Here is an 8,404-nt window from a genome sequence, read left to right on the forward strand (position 1 = left end):
GGAGTGAAGACAGTGAAGCTCCCATGCCCACTCTAGTGCCCCTGCACGTCGTATGTGTGGGTAGGTTTCTGCATCTCATTCCATGGCATCCTTGGAACCTGGGGGGCGGGGAGGCTTGGGCAGCAACTGGTGGTCCAGATTCTGGGGTTCCCTGCCTTGCTCTGGCACTATCTCCCCGCCACTAGCTGTGATACCTTGGAGCACAGAAGGTCATCTCTGAGCCTCTATCTCTTTATCTGTGAATGGGTGCCTGAGCTGCCCACTTCCTGGGTTGGATTCGGCATACATGGATGAGCACCTGCAAAATGCCACTCACTACCTGCCGCCACTCAGCATCACACTGAGCTTGTACGTGGGCCTCAGATCCAGGAGTCGCAGTCCGAGGTGGACATTCCCAGCTAGGCAAGGCCTGTCAGCTCCTCTGAGCCCAAGTCTCTTCTGACAATGTAACTCGAAGGCAGGCCACCTCAGTTCCCAATGTCACAGCTTCTCACTTCAGACCACGGCTTCTTGCCTGCAGCCACCACCTACCTGAGCTGCTCCCTCCTTTCCCTCTGTCTCCAAGCAGGCCTGGACCCACTAACCAGCACTGCTGACCACTCTTCAGAGCAGGCACTGGGGAGCACTGGGGTCTGCCTTCTCTAGTGCAGAAAGGGAAAGTCACTCTTGGCACCCAGGTGTCCTGCCCAGAGCTGGCTCCTGAAGGGCCTTGCAAGTGACCTGCTGGCTCAGCTGGCAATGAACTTTCTGGGGTTCCTTGGGAGAGTGGGGGGATTACTGTATTTTCCTACAGGGAAATGGGCCGGGGGCGGGGCATCCCACCTTCCTGTGGGCTCAGGTGGCCATTGCAGCTGCAGGGGTGCTGGGGAGCTGCCTGTGTGTGGGCTCCTGGGGTCATGGTGAGGTGAGGCAGGGGCAGCAGACTGTCCTTGGGTCCTGGGGTGGCTGGGAGAACCTGACTCACTGTCTTTTCTTGCAGAGCTTATGACCACGATGGTGTCTCCAGCCAGCTCAGAAGCTCAGGTACTGAAAACAATTTTAAAGACGACTTGATCCTGTGAGAGTGAACCTGCGTTGCGTAATGGACACTCTGACCGTATTAAGTCCTGTAGCTGTTCGTCAAGGCAGCCCTCCAACCAGCACTCCGCCAGGTGACCCTCACAGGCCTGTGTTCTTTCAGGTTCCTGTCCTGTGAGTGTCCAATCCCAGCCGGATCTCAGCTCCCCCCAGCTCAGCAGCCTGAGCTCAGCAGACAGACTTGAGGCTTCTGCACCAGACGCCAGGCACCTGTGGTTGGTGAGTGATGGTCTTGTTGGGACCTCTTGAGTGAATCTTTATGATGTCTGAACACCAGCTGGTGATAGGGAGACCCAGGCCCCATTCCTGGGGTCTGGCTGGGTCTGGCCTTATCCCCGAAGCCTCGGGTTGTGCTGCTGGTGCTGTCTGGGACATTGGTCTTTGCTGCCCCCTGCTGGGGCACATTGGCACTGTGACCCCAAGGAGTGTGTGAGTTGAGGCAGCTGTGAGCCCTGAAGGCTGCATCCTGGGCCTTCTGCGTAACCTACATGCTGAGAGATGAGACCCTAACCTGGCCAACATTTCCCTGGTCTATCAGCAGAGACCAAGTCTGATGCAGGGTGGTGCAGAGATTCTGCCTACCCCTGTTCTGAGGCCCCTGCCCCAGACCTGTCAACATATGATTCTATCAAGCGAGGTGACAGAAATGAATGAAGCTTCAGAGGCACTCAGGCAGGTGGAGGGGTGCTGGGTGTGGTCGGCAGCAAGACACCCCTCTGAGAATAGGTGTGGAAATGCTTTGAAAAGTGTTCTGTGTGAAAGGAAGGCAGTGATGTTGATTTTAACTGGACGGTGACCCTTGTCCCTTCAGGGTTAGTTACTGTTCCTGCATTAACATTCCTTCTCAAGCTGCACAGGCCCGTAACCCCAGCCATGGAAGGCTGAGACAGGAGGATTGCAAGTCACAGCCAGTCTTAGCAACTTAGTGAGACCCTGTCTCAAAATAAAAAGTAAAAAGGGCTGGGAATGTGATTCCCTCAACTAGGGAGGCTAAGAGCGTTGGGTTCAATTCCTGGTACCAAAATTTTTAAAAATAAACAAACAAATAAATCAATAAACAGGTAGGTGTGACTTAGCATGTGCAAGGCCCTGGGTTCGATCTCTAGTACCCTACTCCCCAGTTATCCCCATTTGGCTTTTTAAAAATTAACATTTAGGTGCTGGGGTTGTGGCTCAGTGGTAGAGTACTTGTCTAGCACACATAAAGCACTGGGTTTGATCCTCAGTACCACAGAAAAATGAAATAAAGATTGTTTGTCTACCTACAACTAAAAATTGAATATTTTAAAAAAAATTATGTGCTGGGTTGTGGCTCAGCGGTAGAGAGCTTGTCTAGCACATGTGAGGCCCTGGGTTCAATCCTCAGCACCACATAAAAACAAATAAACAAGATAAATGTATAAAAAATTAACATTTATTGTCAAGTGTGAGGGCTACACCTGTAATCCCAGGTGAGGCAGGAGGATCACAGTTCAAGGCCAGCCTAGATAAAGTGCACATACCTATAATCCCATCAACTCAGAAGGCTAAGACAAGAGGGTAACAATTTCAAGGCCAGCCTCAGCAATTTAGTGAGGCCATAAGCTTCTTAGCAAGACCTTGTCTCAAACTAAAACATAAAAAGAGCTGGGGATGTGACTCAGTGGTTAAGCATATCTGGTTTCAAGTCCATATACATATATATATATATATATATATATATATAATTTAAAAAAGGCACAGTAGTGCATACCTGTAATCCCAGCAACTAGGGAGGCTGAGACAGGAGGATTGTGAGCTCAAAGCCATCCTCAGCAATGGTGAGGCACTAAGCAACTCAGTGAGACCCTGTCTCTAAATAAAATACAAAATAGGGCTGGGGATGTCGCTCAGTGGTCCAGTGCCCCTGAATTCAATCCCTGGTATCCCCACCAAAAGTAAAAATAAAAATTAAAAAAAGGGCTAGGATGTAGTTCAGTGGTAGAGCGTTCCTGGGTTCAATCCCTAGTACGCCCCCCCTCCAAAAAAAATCAATATTTGTTATTCCTTAAAGCTTCTGAATTTCAGATCCTGAAGCAGCCCAGCAGGGCCCTGGCTGTGTCTTCCAAGCTTGCAGTTGGGTTATCAGCAGGGGCTGCAGTGTCATTTAAAGGCTGTCTGGGGGCTGCAGGAGCTGCTGCCCAGACAGCTTCTCTCATGCTAGGGGTATGCCACTCAAAGCCTTGGGGACCACTGAACATCCTCACCACATGGGGGCTGCGTCCCCCAAGCAAGTGGACCAGGAGAGGGCCAGGTAAAAGCTGCAGTGTATTTGACAATCAGGTCTCATGCTTCCACTATTAATTGCACGTGAGTCACCAAATCCAGCCTGTTCCTAAGGGGAGAAAAATTGAGAAACACTTCTGGGTCCAGGAATCAGAGACATGTTTTAAAATTCAGCTTTAACATTCTGGAAGTGCTTCTCAAAAGTTTGACTATCAAAATCAGAGCTGGTGGCTGCCAGGCTTGCTCTGGCACACACGGTGCCTCCCCTGCCTGCAGGCCATGGTTGACCTGACAGCAGAACTCCTGGCCATGGCAATGGGCACAGAGCCTGGACCCAATGCCAGAGGCTCTAGGCCAAGTGGAGAGGAAAGCAGGGTCCAGATCCCCTCCCCTGCCACGAAGCCCCATACGGATGGCCTGCTGAAGACCCAGACAGGACGCCCTCCCAGCTCTGTCTCTGGCACTCACAGGTTGGGCCCTGGGAACACAGCTGGCCTTTTGAGCTCTGTGTGCCCAGCACCGGGCTATGTACTTTATATATGTTACCTCAAAGGAGCTGAAATTCACCCCATGGACAGAGGAGTGAAGCTCAGTGAGGTCCACAACGAGTTCCATGCTGAGCACTGGGAGGTAGCACCAGGCTGACTCTGTGCCATGCTGGATGGACAGGGCACCTACTGCGTGGTCAGTGGAGAGGAAAGAGAGCTCAGTTTGAAGACTTCCAAGGGGAGGAAGATTTGAAATGGACTCTGGCAGTCTTTTGGGGGGAGGGGGGTACCTGGGGTTTAATTCACGGGCACTGGACCACTGAGTCACATTCTCAGCCCTATTTTGTATTTTATTTAGAGATAGGGCTGAGTTGTTTAGCGCCTCTCTCTGCCTGAGGCTGGCTTTGAACTTGCAATCCTCCTGCCCCAAGTTTCTGGGATGATAGGCGTGCACCACAGCCTGTCCTCTGGTGGTGTGGATAAGCCCAGGGTGTGTGTTTTCAGGCAACTAGGGAGCTGGGGAGCATGGGCAGCCAAGGGAGGGGACCGGGAGCTGGAGAGCCAGCAGGGGAGTCTTGCTGCAGCAAAGCATCCTCAGAGAAGGTGGGAGCTGTCTGACTTCAGAAAGCCACAGAGTGCTTGGTTCCAGGGAAGGGATGCAGCTGGTGGGGCCCTGCTCTTAAGCTGCATGAGCAGGACCCTCTGTGCAGGAGTTCCACCACCCCGTGGAGAGCCTGGCCCTGACTGTGGAGGAGGTGGTGGGTGTGCGTCACGTGCTGGTGAAGGCCGAGATGGAGAAGTTCGCCCAGGACTAGGAGCTCTTCAGCAGCCTGAAGAGGGGGAAGGTAGGGCCTGGGGACAGCTAAAGGTGGATCTCTCCTGATGGGAGGTCAGGGGCAGGCCAGTGTGGGCAGGACCATGGTGGGCCGTGAACACAGCTGAGCCCCAGCATGCCTTCCCTCACAGATCTGCTGCTGCTGCCGAGCCAAGTTCCCACTCTTCTCCTGGCCGCCCACCTGTCTCTTCTGCAAGAGGTGAGCCTTCAGTGCACCTGGCTACCAATTAACAAGGAGGAAGAGGAGTGGGCCTGCGTTGGGCAACCCACGTGATGGTGGGATGTTCTGTCACCTGCCGTGGCTGTTGAGTCCTTGAGCTTTGTCAGTGCCATTGAGGAGGTATTTTTCCTTTGCATCTGTTAGGGGTGGATTTGTGGGACTCAGCCTCCCCCCATGGATTCCCACAGTGGGCTTCCTGGGCAGAGCAGGCAGGAGCTTCAGTGGAAATAGGGACTTGTCTTTTGAGCATCGATTTCCTTCATGTGTTGTGGGAAGCTAACTGGGCTCTTAGCCAGACACACAGGGGCCCTCTGGGCAGGAGTCTGCCCTTGACCTGCTTGTGGTGGCTCTGTGGGCAGGTGGGTTAACCCTGGACCCTCCTGGTGGCCTAGGAACTCTGTGGGCCTTTCTTCTCAGTAGCAACGCCAGCCTTCCTGTAGACCTGCACATATGTGCTGAAGCAGCATCTCCTTGGCTTCTCGAGGCGGGCAAGACACAAGTGAGGGTTTCTCCTCCTCCCTCCATGCTCCTCCCTGTGACTAAAGACCAGAAGATTGTAGTCTTGGGGAAAAATAGGCTGAAGAATGGAATTTTGAGTTCTATTTAAATTAAACATAAATAACGAGTGCTGTTTTTGACTGAGTGGAATTCCTGACCATGGTGAAGAACAGAGATGCTAGTGAGTAGGAGCCAGCAGGGACCTGGGCCACTTCAACAAGTTTATACATGAAACAATGTAGAGAAAAATGAATATTTTGGGTACATATGTGAAGATTCTATATCCCCTTAGGAATTTCGATTGGCATACGTACTATTACATTTTAATATATTAAATATATAGTATGGATTTGCAAACATGAAATATATGTGTCATATACTTATACTACCTTGATTCTTTCATGTCTATCTGTGTGGATTTATAATTAACTTTTCACAAGATATTTCTCAGAAATATTCATTTTCTTGACATACATGTTCATTTCTGAATACTCAAACTGAACTTTGTGAATATTGAGTACTAACCCTAACATTTCTACAGTAAGTGACCCAGTTTGACATCAATGAAAGTATATTCATATGGGACATGATATGTATTTTGAAGTAAATTTTTATTCAAAATTTTTAAATTCCTATTTCTTCAGAAATGATACATAATAGGATGTATCATTTCATCCAATATTCACAAATTGATATGCATATGATTCACTTTCAGTCACTCCCGATATCAGAACCCAGGGGTTTCTCCATGTTGCTTTACTTGCTTTTTAATGAGATTTCTTTAATAACACATTACTTTTGAATTCCATCATCATTTTTGAAGCAAAACTCAAACACAGTTTGGTGTAATTAGTAACCCTAATATTACCACTAGATGTATGACTACTTGGATTTAATGTGACCCCACACTTAACACAGACTCAAACAGTGCTAGCTAGGTGCCCTGTCAATGTTTATGTCTTATTTGGCATTAGAAGTGAGAGGAACAGGCTTTCCTGCTCAGTGAAAAAGGCATAAAATCAAAGATCTGGGAAATAATAAACCAGGGAGTGGAGGATTATACCAGATAGGGGAGAGAAAATGAGATAAATTTGACTAGAATAAAGGATTTTGCAGTATTCTTAGAAACTGGCCAAGTTAAATCCTTTATAAAAACAGTTAGTTCTCAAAAGCGGGTTAAACATTTACCTGAAATATCTTATTCATCGGGTGCATTTACTTAGTAACCCACCCTCCATAGATAACACAAATTGTGAAATGTGCTCAGATTCCTAAGGAACAAATGCATACCAATATATTCTCCACGTTTAAGCAAGCTTTTTCACTTTGCTACTCTATCTTTCCTTTGTTGAGTCACACGAGTCAGTGATCCCAAAAGGACCCTGTTCTGTTCATGTTCTAAGAGCTGTGATGCTGATCTGAGGACAAACCCTTTGCAGAATTCAAAGGGAACCCTACCCTCAGATATGCTCTGTGGAATTGCATAGCAAGATAAGAAACAACCTCTTACATGGGAATGCAGACATGTGTGTCCTAATTAAATAATACCCTGTGCAGCCTCTGACTTAATCATATCACAAAATGTGCCCCAAATGTCATCAGCCCCAATGCACACCCAGGCATACGAGGCCAGGACTACAGGGTGAGGCCAAAAATGCACAGTGAAAAAAAATGGCTTCTGAGTTATATCCATGCAGTGTATTTCTGCCAAGGATGGCTGCCAAGCCTCACCTATCTGGTTTGCTCATCCTTTGCAGGTCTGAGTTAATTAGGCAGATGATGGGGGAGTAAGGCTAAAGCAAACCGAAGACATTAAGACTCTGTATGTCCCTGCCAATGGATGACTGCACAAAGATTCCATCCCAGGCGATAGCCCAGGATGCAAAGAACTCATTGAGAAACTCCATAAATTGTCCTAATTATTTAGCATATGTCAAATATGTGAAATCACCATAATAGCTTCAGTTTGCTGAAGTCCTGCTGTAGTTCAGGCACTTGCTAAGATTTCTGCAGTCCTGATCTCATCCTCATAACCAGACCCACAGTGTTTTTCCTACTGTTATGCCAGTTATCAAGCTAGGGAGTGAGGCTTGGTGAGCTCAGTCACCTGCTCAAGGTTCTATGCCTCCTTAGTGAAGTTCAGTTTTATGGCTGGCCATCTCTGGAATTAGTGTGTTCCACCACTACCAGAGATCACAAGGAACGTTATGGATGTCCTCTGTATTGTTTGATTCAGTTTCCTTTCAATCTGCCAGTGTAGCCATTTTTAAGTGTCCAGTTTGGTGACATTAGGGACATTCATACTGCTGTGCAACCCTTATCACCAGCCATCTCCAAAACGTTTTTATTGTGCCAACCTGAAACTCTGTATTTATTTAACAATGACTCCCATTCTTTCTCCCCCCTGATAGATGCTTGTAATCAATATTCTACTTCCTGTCTCCATAAATTTGAACACTCTAGGCTCCTCATATAAATAGAAACATAGCACATATGTTCTTTTGTGTCTGGCTTATTTCACTTAACACGATGTCTTCAAGGTTCATCCACGTTGTAGAATATAACAGAATTTCTTTCCTTTGTGAGGCTGAATAAGATTACTCTGGGCCAGTCACGGTGACACAGTTGTGATTCCAGTGGTTCAGGAGGCTGAGATAGGAGGATCACGAGTTCAAATCCAGCCTCAGCAACGGGGAGGTGCTAACCAACTCAGTGAGACCCTGTCTCTAAATCAAATACAAAATAAGGCTGGGGATGTGGCTCCGTGACTGAGTGCCCCTGAGTTTAACCCCCAGTACCCCCTACACACACACACACACACACACACACACACACACACACACACACACACACACACACATTCCTCTGGGCTGACACAGAACATTTTGTTTATCCTTTTAGCTCTTGATAGACATTTGGGTTGTTTCTACCTTTGTCTAATAATGCTGCTAGGAATATCAGAGTATAAATATCTTTCTGCATGCCTTACTGTCAATTATTTTCAATATATACCCAAAGGAGAATTTACTACAGTATATGGTG

General features: G+C 47.9%; 1 long non-coding RNA gene across 1 annotated transcript; it reads left to right on the plus strand.

Moving 5' to 3' along the window:
* The first annotated feature begins 1,179 nt into the window (after positions 1–1,179).
* Positions 1,180–4,888, plus strand: LOC144371362 (uncharacterized). Its single transcript, XR_013431430.1, has 3 exons — positions 1,180–1,296; positions 4,520–4,654; positions 4,776–4,888. It is a non-coding gene; the product is annotated as an uncharacterized LOC144371362 (long non-coding RNA).
* Positions 4,889–8,404: the final 3,516 nt, after the last annotated feature.

Source organism: Ictidomys tridecemlineatus, chromosome 16 (assembly GCF_052094955.1).
Source record: "Ictidomys tridecemlineatus isolate mIctTri1 chromosome 16, mIctTri1.hap1, whole genome shotgun sequence".
In the NCBI taxonomy this organism is placed as follows: domain Eukaryota; kingdom Metazoa; phylum Chordata; class Mammalia; order Rodentia; family Sciuridae; genus Ictidomys; species Ictidomys tridecemlineatus.